This window comes from Protopterus annectens, chromosome 9.part0 (assembly GCF_019279795.1).
Source record: "Protopterus annectens isolate FY-2018-M chromosome 9.part0, PAN1.0, whole genome shotgun sequence".
NCBI lineage: Eukaryota > Metazoa > Chordata > Ceratodontiformes > Protopteridae > Protopterus > Protopterus annectens.
This window is the reverse complement of record NC_056743.1, coordinates 54,416,754-54,437,230: the sequence shown is the minus strand read 5'-3', so window position 1 is coordinate 54,437,230 and position 20,477 is coordinate 54,416,754. Positions and strand designations below refer to the sequence as shown.

Sequence of the window (20,477 nt, the reverse complement as noted above, 5' to 3'; positions counted from 1 at the left end):
TCTGCAATAAAATACAACACTGGCAAAAGCAGTTAACATACTTAACTTAATTTTCCCACTCAGCTAAAACTAAATTAGCAAAGAAGGGTTCCAGTCAACTAATTTGTTTGTAATACTTTCTCTGGAAAATGCAAAACATTATTCTGTAATATAATATCTTTCAGAGTGCATTCGCTGCTAATCTGTTTAGATGCTAAACTACTTTGCTCAACCAAACCATGTCTCAAAAGCTCTACATCAGTGCCTTGTGGTATGCAGGTGCGCAGTGTGACAATATCAACAGTGGGAAATACATTAAGTTAATTTTTATTGGAAATACATTCTCTCACTTTTTCTAAAAATTGCCATGAATCTCTTATACGTGATGTATTGCAAAATATATATTTCTTTAAAAACTCATCACTGTATATTGCAATGAGTTCTGTAAAAGAGCCCTTTGGAGATATTGTAGGTCAAGATGGTATTGGATTTTCACCTTTATAAATTTTAGTAATACAGAATAAAAATGGCATGTTTGGGTGCTGCTACACTTACAAAATGTTACTGTCAATTACAGTATCAGTTGTTAACTTTGGCTTAAAGTATCCTTGAATTTCTTATGTGCATAACATAGTTCATGTTTGTAAACCTCATTGTACTCTATAGTGGTTATGCAATAATACATTCATTGATTTAATATACACAGAGGAGTCTATAATCATTAAGCCAGCACTCATAGTCTTCATGATTCTTGCGGAGCCATTATGACTTAAATATTTTAAAGCATTCTGTTAAGCTCTAGTCAGTTAACAACACTTATGCCTCTTCGTTTTACTTAAAGCATTTCATAATTCAGCAGTACAGACCTTCTCAAATACACTCAAAATATTTCGCAATGAGTGGATAACTGTGGTGTTTTTTTAAACTTGCACAACTTTAATATGTACATAATTTAAAAGGTATTGTAAATGAAAATGCTTTATATATATCTTAAATTCAAGTAGTTCCTAGTAATGGATGCCCCATCAGTTGGTAAGAAATACAAACTTTGTTTAGCAACTTAAATCCTGGTGATGAAAAGTCCTGCTATAAACATGTAAGATGAACTCACAAGTCTTTCTATTTTGTCCATTCAAAATGTTGACATTATTAAACATATTAATTCTATTGTACTCTCTTTCTCTCTCGGCTTTCCTCTTCCCCAATGTGTTCCCCTTCAATTGTAAATGTAAAAAGATCCCTGAAATGGAGTCATTCTTCCACATAACAGGGTGTTCATTCCTGACTGGATCTATGCTTAGTTGGACCTGTATGGGAAAATCTTTGCCCTTGGGCAGCCACTCTCAGAGATCTTCTTAGCTGCTGTTCCTTCGTCTGAAATGTTTTCAGAAGGTTTAACCTGACTGGGTGAATAGCTGTTAGAAATTAGGAGGATGAGAATCTAAACCAGGCCTTTTAACGTAAAAGGTATTGTTCTCATAAGCCGCTTTGTTCCTTAGCAATTTTTTTTTCTTTTTCACCTCTTTTATTGTGCATTCATAAGACAGTCACTGATACAATAAATCTGTATCACACTTAAAAAATTGATATTCAGGATGAATTAATTTTACTGTTCTGTATATGTTTATCAAGTTTGCCCAAGTGTAACTTCATTGTTTTTAACACCTTTATTAAATTATCAATTAAGACAAAGGCAAACAAGCTTTAATAGAAAAGGAAACAACTCATATTAACATTAGTCATATACATGCATTGTACATTACATCTATGTTTTCTTTCTTTTTAACAATTATTCACTCCTCCATTATAAAACTTGGTGAATTCTGGCTTTCCCTTAAACCTCACTCCTCCTGAACATTATTCTGCATGTATTGTTCCCACAATTTTCTTTTATTTCTGTAATTTGCTCCTGCCCTTTTCATAAGATCCCACCTCCAGTTCTTTTATTTTTGCTACAATTTTCAATACTTCAAATACAGCTGGTATAAACACTTTTTAGTAATTGCATTTTTGGCAGCCAACAGAGTTAAACTTAATAAGGCCTTAGTGTGTCTGGGCAATTCAGATCCTGTATCACAGCTGAAAAGAATAATTTCCTTAGTTACAGCCCTTTACTCACTCAATATTTTTGCCAGAGTACTCTGTATGGAATTTTAAAAACCTGCCAACACATTACATTTTCAAAACATGCATTTCCAGTTACCTCTTTCTTCCCCATCATACCTCCAATATTTTCCATCTACCTGAGGAAAACAATCTTTGTAACCTGCTATGGATATAAAAATACATATGTAAATACAAACAAAAATGTTAAACCTTCTGGGGTTTGCTACACACTTGGGACCCATGGATATGTGTTTTTGTTGTTCCTTTGACTTTCTAGTCTCTATTCTCAATCTTTTTACCCTCCCCTAATTCTTACAGTTATCAAGCAAAAGCAGCTTCTATTCTAGACTCAACTAAAAACTCTACCAGAGCGGGTTTCTCACTTAGGGTTCCTCTCTCCCTTTCTCATTGCTCATACTCTTGATATCAGTCCCTGACAGGGAAGGCAGTCTCTAGCTTGAGTCTAAACTTCTTCTTGGCCTCATCTCACTCTATTAACTTTTGCTGTGTAATTATTTGCTCCCAATACATTGGCTGCTTTGGTGTATACGTTGTGTCTGATCAAAATTTGTATTACCGATTTACTGTATCAAAGACAGACTCATCATGACTGCCAACAAAAGCTATGAAAACATTTGTATTTGCACCCACCTTCACTAGCTTAGTTGTAGCTCTGTGTGAAAATTAAGTTTTGTACAACTCAACTACTTCTGTTGATATTGTTAATACTTTATTTTATTGCAGAGTCACTGATGCACTCTTCTTTATACATATAGTAAAGGAAGTTAAATGAGCTTGTAAACTTTGTTATTTAATTAAACAGGACTACTGATTTTCTTAAATGTACATATTAAGTTAGGGTGCATTCTGTTTCTTACTTAGTTGCAGTTATGTATGTTTAAACAGAAGTAGGGACAAGCAAGTCCAAGTTACACAGTAAGCCAGTGTTAGTAAATAATTACCTTCAAGCAAATAGTCATATCATATACTGCATGTTAAAAACAATGTGATTGGGTCACAGTTAATGATGATTTTAGATGTCAGAAAAGCCAGATTAGAAAAGGATTTAAAATGTATGCTTGAGAATTGGTTTTACGGTGCAGAAATGTTTGACAAAATCAAAAATGAAGCATAAAAAAATAGGTACACTTAGCACACCAGAAAGCCCAACAGCAGAAAAAAACAAGAATAAAAGGTCAATGTTCAAAAACATACCAAGTAGTTTAATAAAAATTCACACAAAAAATTCACCAACACAGCTTTCTCTCCTCTAGCGCCTCTGCTATAAGCCTTTAACAGAGTATAATCAGTTCCAACTCCACTGCATATTTATACATCACTAAACAATCAATGCATCCTATTAACATTAATTAAAATTAATTAAAACCAATTTAAGGTTTAAGGAGATATTTCACAAAAAATATCTCCAAGTACATTCTCTGTTCATGCTCTTAGGCACCAATGTATCAAACTTTAAAATAAAAACAGATTATTTTCTTCTCAGCTCATTTTTAATACTACTAACACCCTCACCAAAAAAATGTATTTGTTCCAAAACTGTTAACTTAAAATCAGTAAAATCACATTTATGCATACAATGAATATGTGAAACAACTGGACTTGTTTCATTTTTCTTCTTAATATCTCTTATATGCTCCTTTATTCTAGTTGCAAGACTTCTTTTAGTTTTCCCAATATAAAAATTTTCACAGGGACACTTTATACAATAAATAACTCCCTCACTATTGCAACTAAAGATATTTTGTACTTGAAATCTTTTTCCATTAAGAATTGAAAAGGTTCCTGTCAAATATTCATGTACTGTGCAACCACCACAAGGAAAGGTTCCTACAGTTCTTATATCTAGATCTCTAGAAGATGCTAGAAAAACAAATCTGTCATGCGCCAAAATTCTCTTAAATTTCTACCCCTCTTATATGAAAGTTAAAGCTGTTTACCTCTCAAAAAACTTAACCTATCATCTGTCCCTAACATTTCCCAATAATACCTGATTAATTCTATTAATTGCTTAGTGAACAAAGTCAATTTTGTAACAAAACACAAAAAATTACTTTGATCAAGTTCTTCTTTTCCTATATTCGTATGTCTTACCCACACATTCAAAGACTTGGGATGTCTAAATTCTTTGTCTTTACCATACCCCAAGATTGTATTTTTTTATTTCATTTATTAACATTGAACTATAATCTCTCTCTACAAACATTGTAGCAGTCGTATCTATTTTCCCTACATTCATTTCTATCACTACACAATCTTTGTAGCCATAGACATTCCGCTTTTGGGACAGATTTTTTATATGGGGAGGGTGACAGCAACTGCCATGGAGAATATAGTTAAAATTGTCAAATTTTCTATGAATTTTTGTTTTAATAAAACTATTTCTCTTTCCCTACAATATCATGTTTAAATAAATCACCTGTGAACCCACCTGTAACCCCTATAAAAACAAATTCTAAACCTATTTTCATGTAAACTTTCTATAAAACTAGTAACTTTTTCTAGTCCCCCTTGCACACAAAAATGAAATTGTCTATATATCTGAAGTATTTCAATACATGAACTTTATAAAACTTTTTCTGCTATATGTACATTTTCTCAAAATAACACATAAACAAATTTGCATACATGGGGGCAAAATTTCCCCCATTGCTGTACCTGTTAATTGCTTAAATAAATCACTATTAAATTCAAAAATATTATTCTGTAAACAAAAAAAAAAAAAAAAAACATTAAATATAAAATATAATGTGTGCTAGGAACATCCCCTAGAAGATGTAATACTGCTTCCAAACCATGGGTATGTACAATGCTAGTATACAGGCTCACAACATCTAAAACTATAAAATAATAATCATCCTGCCACTTTAATTCTTCCAATTTTTAATAAAATCATATGAATTCTCAATATATAAAGGTAACTTTCTAACATATAGGATTAAATAAACTCTGAAGAAAACATGAAATGTTATATGTGAAATATCCACATGTTGATACAATAGGACGTCCTGGCAGGTCAGATAAGCCTTTGTGAATTTTAGGCAGACAAAAGAAATGTGCCATTTTTCAATCTTTGCTACTAAACACATTTTGTATATCTGTAAAGAGAAATAGTTCAACCTTAACCCTTTATGCAATAAATCTCTATATTCATCCATTACTTTGACATATACTTCTAAATTAACTTTTTTATACACCTTTTCATTATTCAAGTATTTATAACACATATGTAGATATTGGGAACAATGAAGAATGACTAAGTTACCCCCCTTATCTGAAGGCTTAAATATGAAATCCTTCACACGGCTAAGTTTTAACAAACCTTCCCATTCTTCTTTTGTTAAATTATAAGCAACATGACTTTTTTTCTTGCAAAAATTATCACATTTCTTTTCTATACTATATTTTAATGAAGTAGAAAAGCACTGAATAGTCTCATTCCTAAAAGGAGGACTAAAACTACTTTTATATGGAACTTGCCCTGTATTAAACTTACTATACACACTGGTAGCTACATTGGTAGCTAGATCAGAATCAGAAGAATAAAAACTTGCTTCACTTTCATTAATTTTGGAATTAATATCAGAAGAACAATTTTGTACAATCAAATCATTCACATAAAAGTAATGCATCAAGTGTAAATTACATACAAATCTAAATGTTTCAATTTTCATTTCATATAATTTAGGAAATGAGGTGGGAACAAATTTCAACTTTGTTAGAACATTTAACTCACAGTTGGAAAAGGCACAGCCAGATAAATTCACAACATATTGGTCAAAGACATCAAAACAAATATTGATCCCACATTTTCCCCACAGTCAATTCCATTTGCCTCACTTAAATGAGCGAGGGTTCTATCTGCAGGTCTGTGTACCTTCAAGCAAATGGGTATATCATCTACTGCATGTTAAAAAGAATGTGATCGGGTCACAGTTAGTTAATGATGATTTTAGATGTCAGAAAAGCCAGATTAAAAAATGATAATTTAAAATTTATGCTTCAGAATTGGTTCTACAGTGCAGAAATTTATGACAAAATCAAAAATGAAGCATAAAAAATAGGTACACTTGTATAGCCCTATTATAAAGACTGAACCAGTTAGCAAAAGTATTTAGACAGTAAAGACAGTCCCAGTATGCTTTTAAGTAGTAGTATCAGTTCTAGCATTATTAGCCCTAATCTTAATAATAATTATAAAACTTTGATGGAGAATGAAGATTTATTTAAAAATTGTAGGTGGTAAGCCCAAGTTTGCAAATTAAAATAGAAATAGGCTGCTGGGATTCAGTAAAGCCTCGACTAAGTGTACACCATTCTGAATGAACAGACAACACAGGCTTAGCTCATACCTTCTTCCTCCTAATTTTAGTTTTTCTACTGATTATCTTGAACCTTAAATATTGACAGGGATTCATAAAGGTTACCCCAAAGTGTAGACTACATGTGCACTTAGTGTAATCTTTCTGAGTGACTAGAAAGCACAAAAAATGTGGTAGGGATGCTGTTGAATACATATCGTCTATACACTAACTGTAGGCTTTATTGAATCTGGCCATAATTTAAAATGCATTTTGGAACAGGAAAACAGTCAGTATTTTGTATGAGTCCAGTAAGTAAAAAGGCATGTACAAATGTCATGCATACAGGTACTGAAGATTTATTTTAGAAGGCTCTATTATTGCTTTGAAGCATTTTGAAAGATCATTGGATATAAGAGATTTTACAACTGTAAAAGTGCTTCTGTGGTGGACTTATCTGTATGCTTGGGCTTTGAAATGTGGAAAAACAAATATAATGCTGTTCAAAAGAATTTATGAACACAGCAGCACTATTAAAAATAACGATAGGGCTAATGTATTGTTGAGACATTGAAGTGTGCAAAAAATATAAACAATTCTTATTTATTGCACTAGACAATGCTTTTTACTTTTTAAATTTCACAGAAATTGAGTTGGCTGACCACCAATTAAGTCAAATTGACAAGACATTGCTGCTTGTTACTGCTACTTTGAGATACACAATGACTTGTGTAACTAAGGTTACAGAAGTACTATTCCAAGTAAATAAGGTCAGAGAAGAAGTACTATTCCAAGTAAATGAAGTCACAGAAGTATTCCCAGTAAATAAGGTTACAGTAGAAGTACTATTCCAAGTAAATAAGGTCAGAGAAGTACTATTTCAAGTAGTCATTAGGAAGGTTTGTGGCCTGCACTGTGGTGGCAGGACAGGTGGCTTACATCCTTCTAAGTTGGGAACTGCTGATTGAGGGCTCAGTGTCTGTTATTCTAAAAGTGTATTAGTTCTGGTTTAAGCACTTGGGCTTCAGGCCAGTTATTTTACATTAAGAAGGTTCGTGGTCTGCACTCTTGTGGGAGGAGAGGCTGGACTCTGCCCTTCTGAGCTGGGAATTTCTGGTTAAAGGCTTATAGTGCCTGCATATTTCAACTGTTTCTTACTGAAATTGGTACACCTTGTTTGCTGTAGCATAGACTAGATCCAGGCCTGCTGAATCTAGCTTTGTTTGTATGCTTGTTGTTTGTTTGCTTATTTCCCTGAAATGCTAATTCCACCTAAAACGCGGCTTTTCAGCGCTTCTGTGGATCCCTAGTGATATCTGCATTGCTTACTGTACTCATTTCCTTGTTTCACTTAAAAGAAAGTTACTGTTTGTCATTTTTGCATTTAAGTTACCTGTAACACATTGCATTTAAGTTACCTGGCACTTGCTCACTAAAGCAATTATATAAGTCAGCACTAAAAAATTAAAAGCACTACACTCACACAAAGTCCTCTCGAGTACCTTGTTCCCCATTGGCCCTTTTTTTTTTCAATTATAAAGGAATTCCCAATACTATTCTAGCATGCCCAAAGGTCAGTTGTCAATCTTCTCTCCGGTCCAGCTGGTGAATCTGGGAATCTTGAGGCAATGTTACAACTGCCTCATGTACACAGACAACCCTCTCCTCCTCCCAATAAATTCCAACACATGTGAGAGATGCATCCATATAGCCAAACTGGAGGCTAAGCTCTCTCAACTCACTACCATGACAGCAGACCAAACACATAAACACACAAAAACATACTCGGAGGCTCTAAATAAAAATCTTCCTAAGCAGCAGAGACCTCCAAAGCAGACACCCAAGCAACCGCTACCCCAAAACAAAACACGTGCAACACATAGCTCACAAAGCCAGTGTGCCGAACAGTCACAGCCCTTAAGGCTAAACAACACACCTGATACACTTGTAATAGGTGACTCTATCATCAGGCACACTGACGTCCCGCTCACCAGGCTGAACAATGAGAAGGTCACGGTGAGCTGCCTGTCGGGCGCTAGGATCCGCCACATAACACAAGCACTCAGGTCCCTCCAAGGCAAGTACAACTATGACTCAGTCATTGTCCATGCTGGTGTGAATGACCTGAGACGTACCTCCCTGGACTACATGAAAAGAGACATAGAGGAGCTCTCTGAGCATGTGGCCCAGGCCGGTATGACCTTGACCTTGAGTAGAATCTTACCCTCACCAAGAATGATGCCACAATATGAAGACAAGATGATCAATTTCAACAATTGGCTTAATTATTGGTGTCATTCAAAGGGGATCCAATGCCTGTCAGCCTGGGATGACATGCTTGACAAGCCACGATGCTTCACTAGGGACGGCCTGCACCTGTCACCCCTGGGCTTTCGGATATTGACAAAGGCTCTTGCTACCCCCATAGTGCCTTTTTTAGGCAAGGCTCAAAAGACAAACCCACCTCCATAGGTATCACAAGGGATAAGAAACTAAGAGTAATGCTACTCAACGCCAGAAGTCTAAACCTCAAGATGCACGCACTCAAAACTCTCCTTAGCATGGAGAAAATCGATATCTGTGCAGTAACAGAAACCTGGTTCAAGGCTCCCGAGAGCACCCCAGCACTACCAGGTTATACCTCATACCATGCTTTTCGGCCCCAAAACTTGGATCAACCCACAAAAGGAGGGGGAGTATCAATATTCGTCAAAGATACCCACACCTCCAGGTTGGTGGCACAGCACGAAGCATCAGAGACTATCCATGTGCAACTAACAGTGGGTAAAACTGCCTTCCAGTTTATAGCCTGCTACAGACCACCCTCCCTAACCCAGGAACCCCACTTGGCCTTCATGCGAACACTGGAAAATATGAAGGTCTCTCCAAGCACCATTATATTGGGTGACTTCAACTACCCAAACATAGACTGGGAGCATTACTCTAGCTCCAACACCCTAGCCCAAAGGTTCCTATAATTTATAAACTCAAATGCTATGGAACAACTTGTTACCACTCCCACAAGAGGGGAAAACATACTGGACCTGATCTTCACCAACATGGGGACTCTATGCTCCAGACCAGAAGTGTATCCCTCACTGGTAAGATCAGACCATAAACTAATCTCATTGGATGTTCACATCCCGACACCACCCCCTGCCCAGAAAACCACAGTGAAAAACTTCTCTAAAGCAAATTTCACATTCCTCAAAACTGAGGTGGAATCCTTCAAAGCCCCCGGGCCTGTAGAAAATACAGCCCAGACCTCAGAATCCTTTATAAATGCATTCTATGAACACCTTCAGGAATGCATGGATCATGCGATCCCAAATAAAACCAAGACCCAATCCTCCAAAGGCAGACATCCTGTCTGGTGGACCCCAGCCATAAACAAGCTATACAATAGAAGGAGGAAGCTACTAAATGATAGAGCAAAATTCCAAAAAGGGAAGGCATCTCTGATCAGTATTAGCAAAAAACTACGGGCACTCATAAAATCGTCTAAGGCCAGCTTCGAGAGAAAAATTGCACAGGACACTAAGGATAATCACAAGGTTTTCTTTAGTTATGTTAGGAATCTGGGTGGTAATTCCCAGATATGCTCAGAATTAGTCCAAAATGACAAAAAATACATCGAACCCACAGACATTGCCAACATCCTAGCTGACAGGTTCAGCGCAAACTTCTCCCCCCCCCCCCCTCCCCACCAAAAGGGCAAATATCTGTTCTGGCAGAGTGCTGCCCCCCTGACATCTCGGATGCTCAGGTAAGAGCCGCCCTCTCCAAAGCAAAAAACACAGCATCAATGGGACCAGACGGTGTCCCAGGCTGCATTCTACATGAACTCCAAGAAGAGCTAAACCCAAACATAAAACTACTGTTCAATCTCAGCCTTACTACAGGATATGTACCCAAAGAGTGGCGTACATCAACTGTGGTCCCTCTCCACAAAGGTGGTGCCTCAGCGGATCCTGGAAACTATCACCCCATAAGCCTGACTAGCTTGGTCTGCAAAGCTATGGAAAGGATAATCATGGACCTCATAAATAAAGATATTGGGGACCTACAGACACTGGATCCTACCCAGTTCGGCTTTGTTAAGGGCAGATCCTGCCTCTTAAACCTGGTTGATTTCTTTGAAACAGTCACCAAGGCCATTGACGAGGGGAAGGTGGTCCACACAGCCTACCTGGACCTCGCAAAAGCCTTCGATACAATACCCCACTCGGGCATTATAGATAAGCTCACCAGCTTAAATATAAACCCCTATGTCACTAGATGGGTTGCAAACTGGCTCAAGGATAGAACCCACATGGTTAGAATTGCTGGAGCCATGTCAGACTCCAAACCAGTTACAAGTGGCGTCCCACAAGGCTCAGTCCTGGGACCTCTCTTGTTCAGTATATATTTCTCGGAGGTACAGGCCAACACGGAAGGACTGTGGCTGATCAAGTTCGCAGATGACTGCAAACTGGGTGCCATAATTGACTCTCCAGCCAACACAAGCATCCTCCAAAAGGGCCTCATAGAAACAGACAACTGGTGCCAGAGCCATGGCCTCAAGCTAAATGCCAAAAGTGTATAGTCATCCCCTTTGGCAAAACAAAGTGTCCACAAATTACCACATAGGTGGTAATCCATTAAGTACAGAAGAAGTAATTAGGGACCTGGGGACCCAAGTTGATAGCAATCTCTCATTTGACAACCACGTGGCCAAAGTGGTTAGAAAAACATTTTATATAGACCACCTAATCATAAAGGGATTCACATCTAGATCAGGGGAGGTCATCGTGCCTCTTTACTCATCCCTCATCAGGCCCATAATTGAGTACAATGCCCCTTTTGGGATGTACCTTACCAGACACCTGCAGCAACTGGAAATACCCCAAAAGTACCTCACCAAGAGGATCAAAGGGCTCAAACAGATGCCATATACTGCCCGGTTAAGGAAACTCCAGCTCTACTCAGTGGCATACCACCTGTTCAGAGGCGATCTGTGCCTGACGTATAAAGCCATGTCCAACCCGGAATTAATGGACATGCTGCACCTCAGAAAATCCAAATCCTATCGAGCTACATGCTCAAGAGACTTGAACCTCAGCACTGAAATAAATAGGACATGCTGGAGGGACAGATTCATAACCCAGAGGCTCCCTTCACTCTGGAATAAAATCCCAGTCCAGGTTAGGCAGAGTCCCTCATTGAATCTCTTCAAGAGGAATCTTGCTGAGTGGATGGGAGATCGTAGGTTTACCCCGGGTATCACTTCTGTGTCACTGTTAGACAGAGGCACAGTATACTAACCTCAAAAAAAGGGCATAGCAAAATTAATTTAAAATGGGTGGCGAAAGCCAAACACACTCTGGCTAGGATTATAAATGCCCTAGGGCAGATAGCCTAGTATGAACCTATGAACCTATGAACCTATAAGTAAATAATATCAGAGAAGACATGCGATTCCAAGTAAATAAGGTTATAGAAGAAGTACTATTCCAAGTAAATAAGGTCAAAGAAGAAATAATGTTATAGAAGAAGTACTATTCCAAGTAAATAAAGTCAGAGACGTGCTATTCCAAGTATATAAGGCCAGAGAAGCAGTGCTATTCCAAATGTTGGTGCACAAGGTGTTAAGATAGCTACTGATGAGACTAGTACACAGCCATGAACTAGTAGGATACCTGGGAATGGATAACACTAAAGCAATGATCGTAGCAACATTATATTGGACAGGAATAATAAGTTTCTGTGTTAGATGCTCTAAGTGTCAGATAACAGACCCACACCCACGTTTTATAAACCTTTTGATTCCAATGCCTACCACAGAGGTGTTGTTTGAATGTATTGTTATGAAAGTACAGTTTTGTACCTACCATAAATGTAGGTGTCCGATAGGTATGCATCTGCAGTCATAACATATGGGTTGTCCTGCCTCAGGCAGCCCCTCGGTCGGCCGGATTCCAAAGTCTGGGTCTGGCCTCGGCTGATGTCGCACTTTCCCCGATGTCAGAGCTTCTGGGGTATAAAAGCATCAGCCGATGCCATTTTCCTCAGTGTTTCTTGCCCCAGATGCCAGGTGCCCTCTAGGAAGGCCAAATTTGGAGGAATGCAGTAAAATTCCAAACATTTTCCAAAAAATATATACATATATATATATATATATATATATATATATATATATATATACAAACAAATACACCATAATAGATCCCCCAGCTAGCTAATGGAGGGGTAAGTACCCTAGGAATACCACAGAGGGGAAGGAGGGAGGGTAACCCTGACTGCAGATGCATACCTATCGACATCTACATTTATGGTAGGTACAAAACTGTACTATGTCCTTCAAGGATGCATCTGCAGTCATAACATATGGGTAGAATACCATAGCCAATCTGGGGGAGGAGGTACTAAGAAAAGAATGGTGTAGTTAAGATCCCTTGCAGGACCGCTGTAGCAAAACCCACTCTGGATCTGGAGTATAAAGGTAAATTGTAATGTTTGGCAAATGTATGCATGGAGCTCCATGTAGCAGCTTCTAAAATGTCCTTGGTAGCCACCCCTCTTAGGAAGGCTGTAGTGGTGGCTGTGGCCCTTGTTGAATGAGGCCTGATGTTTGCAGGAACTGTCTTTCCATGAAAGGAATAACAAAATCGAATGCAATTTCCTATCCACTTTGAAATATTCTGTTTGGAAATTGCCTTTCCTTGTACCCCAGCAGCATATGCTACAAGGAGTTGGTCAGTTTTTCTGAAACTTTTAGTTCTGTCCAAGTAGTAGCGTAGTTGTCTGTGTATATCCAGAGTGTGTAGAAGCGTTTCCCCTCTGTTTTGTGGATTTGGGAAGAATGTAGGCAAGTGAATAGCTTGGTTCAGGGATACCCTAAATACCACCTTTGGCATAAAAGTAGGATTGGTTCTTAGGGAGACTCTGTCCTGATGGAAGATAAGAAATGGCTGTACTGCCATTAAAGCTTGTAACTCAGATACTCTTCTTGCTGAAGTTATGGCCAGAAGGAATGCAGTTTTCCAAGACAGAAACTGTAGATCCACCGATGCTGCTGGTTCAAAGGGAGGAAGTGTTAGTTTCTCCAGCACAAAGTTGAGATCCCAAGTAGGTAAAGGGGGTTTTCTTGGAGGACTGATGTTTTTGATCCCTCTCAGAAATTGCCTGAGGAGAGGGTGTGAGAAGATAGGTGGATCCACATTGTATTCTGCTGAAATTGCTGAGGCATGAATCTTTATGGAAGAATAGGACAGGCCGTTGTGGAACAATTCTGCTAAGTAGTCCAGAATATGTGTCATAGTCACCACTGTCACATCTAAGCCTTTTGTTGTGCTCCAAATGAGAAATCTTTTCCATTTTCCTGAGTATGTCTTCCTTGTGGAAGGCCGTCGAGCTTCCATAATAATGCCCTTTACTCTCTGTGATAAGTTTTTGTGAGGGGGATTTATGGAATTTTCCAGGCAGTTAGTTGCAGTGTTTTCAAGTTGGGATGCATGATCTTGAAGTTGTTCTGCGTCAGAAGAAGAGGCCATGGTTTCGCCTGTGACATGCTCCTCAGTAGTGGGTACCAGTGCTGCCTTGGCCAGTCTGGAGCTATCAGAATCACTCTTGGCTGTTCTGCCCTGATCTTCAGTAAAACCTTGGACATTAATGGGAGAAGTGGGAAGGCATATACTTTTAGAGCTCTCCAGCTGAAAGAGAGGGAGTCCACCCTCCAAGCTTCTGGGTGATACGTTCTTGAGCAGAATGTCTTCAGTTGATGGTTGTGGGGGGAAGTGAACAGATCTATCTCCGGCTGTCCCCATGCTTTTGTTATGAGTAGGAAGATATCTGGGTGCAGCATCCATTCGTGTGCATCCATGGTAGTTCTGCTTAAGATGTCTGCCAGTACATTTTCTTTTCCTGGCACAAACTGGGACTGTAGTTGGATATTGAGTTTCAGGCACAGCTCCCATAGATTCATAGTCAGCCTGCATAGGGGGTAGGAATGTGTGCCTCCCTGCTTGTTTATGTACCACATGACTGTGGTGTTGTCTGTCCTTATTAACAGGTGACCTTGATGGAGGAAAGGTTTGAAAGCCTCGATTGCATGTATCACTGCCAGCATTTCCTTTTGGTTTATGTGCATGCGCAGCTGTCCTTGAGACCATAGGCCTTGGATACATTTGCCCTCCATGTGTGCTCCCTATCCTCAGTCCGAAGCGTCCGTGGTGATGGTTTGCTTTGTTCTTGGTTTGTTGAAAGGCAACCCTCTGTTGGACTGGCAGGCATGAGCCCACCACAGGAATTCCTTTTGAAGGCAAGGAATAATTGGTATCAAAACTTCTAAACTGTGACTGTGCTGAGACCATACACTCCTTAGGTACCATTGTAATTTTCTCATATGCAGCCTGGCCTGTGGAATCAGAATTATGCAGGATGCCATGTAACCCAGGGCCTGCAGGATTTTCCTTGCAGTTAGCTGAGTTTGTCTTGTCAGATTCATGAAGTAATCCGGAAGTTGTTTTTGTTTTTCTTCTGTGAGAAAGGGCATTTGGTTGGTTGTGTCTAGATCTGCACCCAAGAAGGTTATCCTTTGGGATGGAACAAGTCTTGATTTTTGGATGTTGACTGTGTATCCCAAGGCCTGTAATAGGTGGATGGCATATGCCAAGTCCTTTATCAAATTTTCCTTGTTGTCCACTTGTATAAGGCAGTCGTCCAGATATGGGTAGATTTGAATCCCCTGAAGTCTGCAGTGTGCAATTACTGATGCCAGACATTTCGTGAATATTCTGGGCATAGTAGATAAGCCAAAGGGCAATGCTGAGAATTGATAATGCTCTGATCCTGCAAGAAATCTGAGGTGTCTTCTGCAACTTGGTCAAATAGGGACATGCAGGTATGCCTCCTTGAGATCTAGAGTCACCAGCCAAGACTCCTTGCCCAGCATGGGAAGAAGTTGCTGTAGGGTCAGCATCTTGAATTTTGGCACAATGAGGAAAGTATTTAGTGCGGACAGGTCAAGAATAGGCCTCCATTGATTTTCTTTTCTTGGAACAAGGAATAGTCTGGAGTAGAATCCTTGACCTTGTTCTGAAAGAGGAACTTTTTCTATGGCTTTCATTTGAAGTAAGCTGTTGATCTGCTTTAAAGCCTCTGTCCTCTGATTTGGTGGCAGGTTTGGCATTCCGTTTCTTGTTGGCAAAGTGTGGAAGTGGAACCTGTATCCTTTGTCTATTATTTGCAGTGTCCATGTGTCCCTTGTAATATAATGCCAGTTTTTTGAGAATAAAGAAAGCTTTCCACCCAAGGGTGCTTCCAATTAAGCCCTGGTAGGCGGAATCAAAGGAAAGTCATTGAGTCTGTCCAGGTGTAGTAGTTGTTGTTGCTGTTGCTGCACTACCTCTCTGGTTGGTAGGCTGCCACTGACGGCCTCTGTAGGAGCCCCTAGCTTGCCCTCTACCTCTGGGACGCCTGTTCCTGCCTCTCTGGTCTCTGTCTGAGTCTGGAAAGGACCAATTCTTAGTAGGCCAGTTTCTGCTGAATCTCGGTGGTTGTACTTGCAGAAAATCCATAACTGTTTGCACTGATTTAGCCTTTTCTTCAAACTTCTTTAACACCTCCTGAGCCGAGGAGCCAAATAATTTATGTTTTTCCACTGGAGCATCCAGGAGTTTTGCTTTAACATGGTCTGGCAGGGATTGTTCCTTCAGCCAGGCATGCCTACGAATAACTGCCCCAGTCATAGCTGACCTACATGAAGCCTCCAGCGCATCATAACCACACTTTAAGAAATGATTACTAACTTGCTGTGAGTTATGTACCAGGTCCTGAAGTGATTTACGGTCAAGGGGTTCAGAAGAAGTAAGTTTCTTATTCAGTTCATCTAACAAATACTCTTGGTACTGTATCATATGAAATTGACAATTTAATGCCCTCATAGAAAGAGTTGCAGAGGTATATACCTTCTTTCCCCATCTCTCTAAAGCTCTAGACTCCCTTTCAAAAGGGAGAGGATTTTTGGCAGTGGCAGCTGCAACCCCTTTAGGGCCCTGAGAAATAGTGTCTGGGTCTGCGGAATGGGCCTTATACAGATGGAAATGAGAATCTGGGACCCTGTAGTATCTATCAGGTTTGGCAGGTGCCGGGGGGAGAGTATCAGGGGCTGTACTAACATCATTGTACACATCATCAATAACATGCAAAATAGGAGGTATAGCTAAGGGCCTATGTTGAGGCAAATGCAAAAAGGTCCTTAATCTCTTTCTAGAATCAGAAAATTCCTGACCCTGCCACTGAAAATGCTCTCTCATGGAATGTAGAGTCTCACCAAAAGAAAACTCTTCAGGAGGGTAGGCTGAAGGAATAGATTCTTCAGCATCAGAATCCTCATAGGGGGAATAAGCTTCCTCCTGGTGGTCTGTTAACTCAGATCCATCCGTAGACTCATCTGAAGAGTGGAGGTCAGAGGGCTCAGTCCTGGGCCTTTTGTCTGGTGGTGGGTGAGAGCCCCTGTCTGGGTGAGGCTGGGAACCTCTAATTAAAGAAATAAGATCCTCTGCAAGGCTGAGGATCTGAGAACTGGAAGAAGAAGGCCTCTGGGAGGTGGTTTTGGGAGGCAAAGCTTTAGTAAGTTTGGCAGCTTTAGCCCTGGAAAAGGCCTTAATGGACATGGAAGCAGGGGGTCTAGCTGCCCCACGTGCAGGAGTAGATTTGTCCAAAGGTATGGTGTCGGACATTTCCTGGACACTGGATTCGGTAGGTAGCTCGGTAGCCAACTCAGCCGGGGCCTCCAGGGCCGCGGTGGTCGGTTGAGAGGATTCGGTTAAAGGAAGCTCCGAGGACTTGGTTTCGGCCGAAACCGAGACACTTGCGGTAGGCCTTATCGTGGTTTCAGCCGAAACCGCGGGCCGCGAGTGTCGGTCCTTGTCCTTCCGTTTTTTCACCAAATGTGAAGTCGGAGTCTCCGACGGCATCTTATATGCGAAATTAGCCCCAAAGAATTCCTCTGCAAACTCCGACCGATGTCTAAGAGTTCGTCGGTTGAAGGAAGCACAGGCTGAACAGGCCGAGACGTCGTGGTCTGGGCCTAAGCAAGGGAGGCAGTAAGAGTGGAAATCCTTATGAGGTATTTGTTTCCTACAAGTTAAACAATTATTTACTTTATCTGACATCGGCTGAGGCAAGAAAGAGTCCCCAACGGGGTACTTAGCTTTTTCGAAGTCTTCGGTAGCTGAATTTCTTCTTATCACAGGATCTGACCGACCGGCACTTGCGAATTGCTTCTGCTTCGGGCACCGCGCGGCAAGAAAGACTGAGGAAAATGGTGTCAGCTGATGCTTTTATACCCCAGAAGCTCTGACGTCGGGGAAAGTGCGACATCAGCCGAGGCCAGACCCAGACTTTGGAATCCGGCCAACTGAGGGGCTGCCTGAGGCAGGACAACCCATATGTTATGACTGCAGATGCATCCTTGAAGGACATCAGTGTTGTGCTATCGCTAAAATCCAGCAATGGGTTATAATACATATTTTTTATTTTATATTATACAAGTCAATACTTTGAAACTATTGCACTGTATAATGTTAATCTTAAAGCTATAGCTATAGAGTTTTCCTTATAACTTTCCAGAGGAGGGATTTTTAAATAAATACTCCCTGACTGTGGTACTCTGTGTTCAAAATGATGCACCACCTGTGCCAAGCCTAAAGATCAAGCAAGTAAAAACTCAGTATATATGGTGGGCATTGCTGAGGAGTACCAGACATTGCCATTTGGGGAGAAGAGAATACCTAATTTAAAAGTGTCACAGAACACCGTACCAAGCTACAAGACAGACTAAATATGTTGAGGCCCATCCTAGAAGAGCACTTATAACCAGGGGGATCAGACAGAAATGCAAGGACCATGGAATTCAAAACTGTAACTGGGGGGGGGGGGGTAGGATAGAAATGCAAGGACCAGGGAATTCAAAGTTGTAACCGGGGGGATCGGACAGAAATGGAAGGACCATGGAATTCAAAGCTGTAACCAGGTGGATAGGACAGAAATGGAAGGACCATGGAATTCAAAACTGTGACCAGGGGTGATCGGATAGAAATGCAAGGACCATGGAGTTCAAAGCTGTAACCAGGAGGATAGGATAGAAATGCAAGAATCATGGAATTCAAAGCTATAATTAGGGGATAGAATAGAAGTGCAAGAACCATGGAATTCAATGCTATAATCAGGGGGAGAGAATAGAAATGCAAGAACCATGGAATTCAAAGCTATAGTCAGGAGGATAGGATAAAAATGCAAGGACCATGGAATTTAAAGCTGTAACTAGGGGTGGAGGGTGGGTGAGGTAGGATAGAAATGCAAGCACTAGGGAATTCAAAGCTGTAACCAGGAGGATAGGATAGAAATGCAAGAATGATGCCTGAATACAAATAGAAAATGATTGACTTTAACAATTGGCTTAGTTTCTGGTGTCACTCCAGGGGGATCCAGTACCTGACAGCCTGGGAAGGTATGATTGACAGACCACAATGCTTTGCCAGAGATGGCCTGCATCTGTCTCACCTGGGCTTCAGGATTCTGGCAAAGGCTCTTGCCTCCCATATAGTGCTTTTTTAGGAAAAGTGATGAGGTTAAAACTACCAACATAAAAACTTCAACAAGACACAAATGAAAGGTCATGCTGCTAAACGCTAGGAGTCTAAACATGAAACTGCACTCATTGCAAGCATTCCTAACCCTGGAAAAAGATGACATCTGTGTGGTCACAGAAACCTGGTTCAAAGCTGCGAGGAGCACCTCAGCCTTACCTGGTTACTCATCCTATCATACATTCAGACCCCAAACTGTGGGTAGTAAAGCCAAAGGAGATGGAGTTTCAATATATATTAAAGAAATACACCCCTCCAGGCTGGTCAAACAGTATGACACACAGGAGACACTCCAGGTGCACTTAACTATTGACAAGACCCCTATACAAACCATAGTTAGCTACCAGCCCCCAAATCTGACCCAAGATGCCCAAACTGCCTATCTAGACCTCTTCGAATCTATCAAGATTCAAACCTTTACCCTGATCCTGGGTGACTTTAACTACTCAAACATAGACCGGAAGAACTACTCTTGCCAGAACACAAATGCCCAGAGAATTCTTGATTTTGTCAATGCAAATGCTTTGGAACAGCTAGTCGATACCCCCACAAGAGGTGATAATATCTTGGACTTTGTATTAACCAACATGAGTAACCACTGCACAATCCCTGCAGTATCATCCTCCCTTGTAAGATCCGACCATAAAGCAGTCACGTTTGTAGTTACCATCTCCCCCGACCCCCCACTAGCTAGCGTCAATCAAAAAAACTTCTCCAAAGCTGATTACAGCCTCCTGAGTGATGGTAAAAAAAGCTTCACAGCCCCCTCCCCCTCTCTAGGAACTGGCACCAGTATCCAAAACTATACCAAATTACTATACAGACATTTATATAGATGCATGGAATCAGGAATACCCGGCAGGACTAAATCATCCTCTGCAGAAGAGTAAACCTGTCTGGTGGACATCTGCAATAAATAAACTCTATAACAAAAGAAAAAAAATTGCTAACCAGGACCAAGAAGGAGCAGGTGCCCAATTGGAAGCAATCTCTCCTTAGCCTAAACAAGCAAATAAAAACTCTAGTGAAATCCTCCAAAGCAAACTTGGAGTCCAAATTGGCCACATCTACTAGAGATAATCATAAGGCCTTCTTCACATATGTCTGCAATCTCAAAGGAAGCACCCAGATCTGTTCAGAACTGGCGGTCAAGAACACCACTTATACAAATGCAGTAGATATAGCAAACTTGCTGGCTAACAGATTCAGCGAAAATTTCACCCCTCTGTCCCCCCCCCCCCATCATTAAATCAGGACATTCCCAGTACCTGCCCTCTTCCTCTTATATCTAGGGATCAGGTCATCACTGCTCTCTCAAAGGCAAAAAATATAGCCTCCATGGGACCTGATAACATCCTAGGCTGCTTCCTACATGAACTCAGGCAGGAACTTGCAGCACTATTAGGCACCCTATTCAACCAAACCCTGAATACTGCTTTTG

General features: G+C 40.4%; 1 protein-coding gene across 1 annotated transcript in view; it reads right to left on the bottom strand.

The window, feature by feature from the left end:
* Positions 1-20,477, bottom strand: part of LOC122810494 (neuron navigator 2-like) — a 2,968,645-nt gene that overhangs the window by 2,302,822 nt on the left and 645,346 nt on the right. The gene's annotated exons all lie outside the window — the stretch shown is intronic.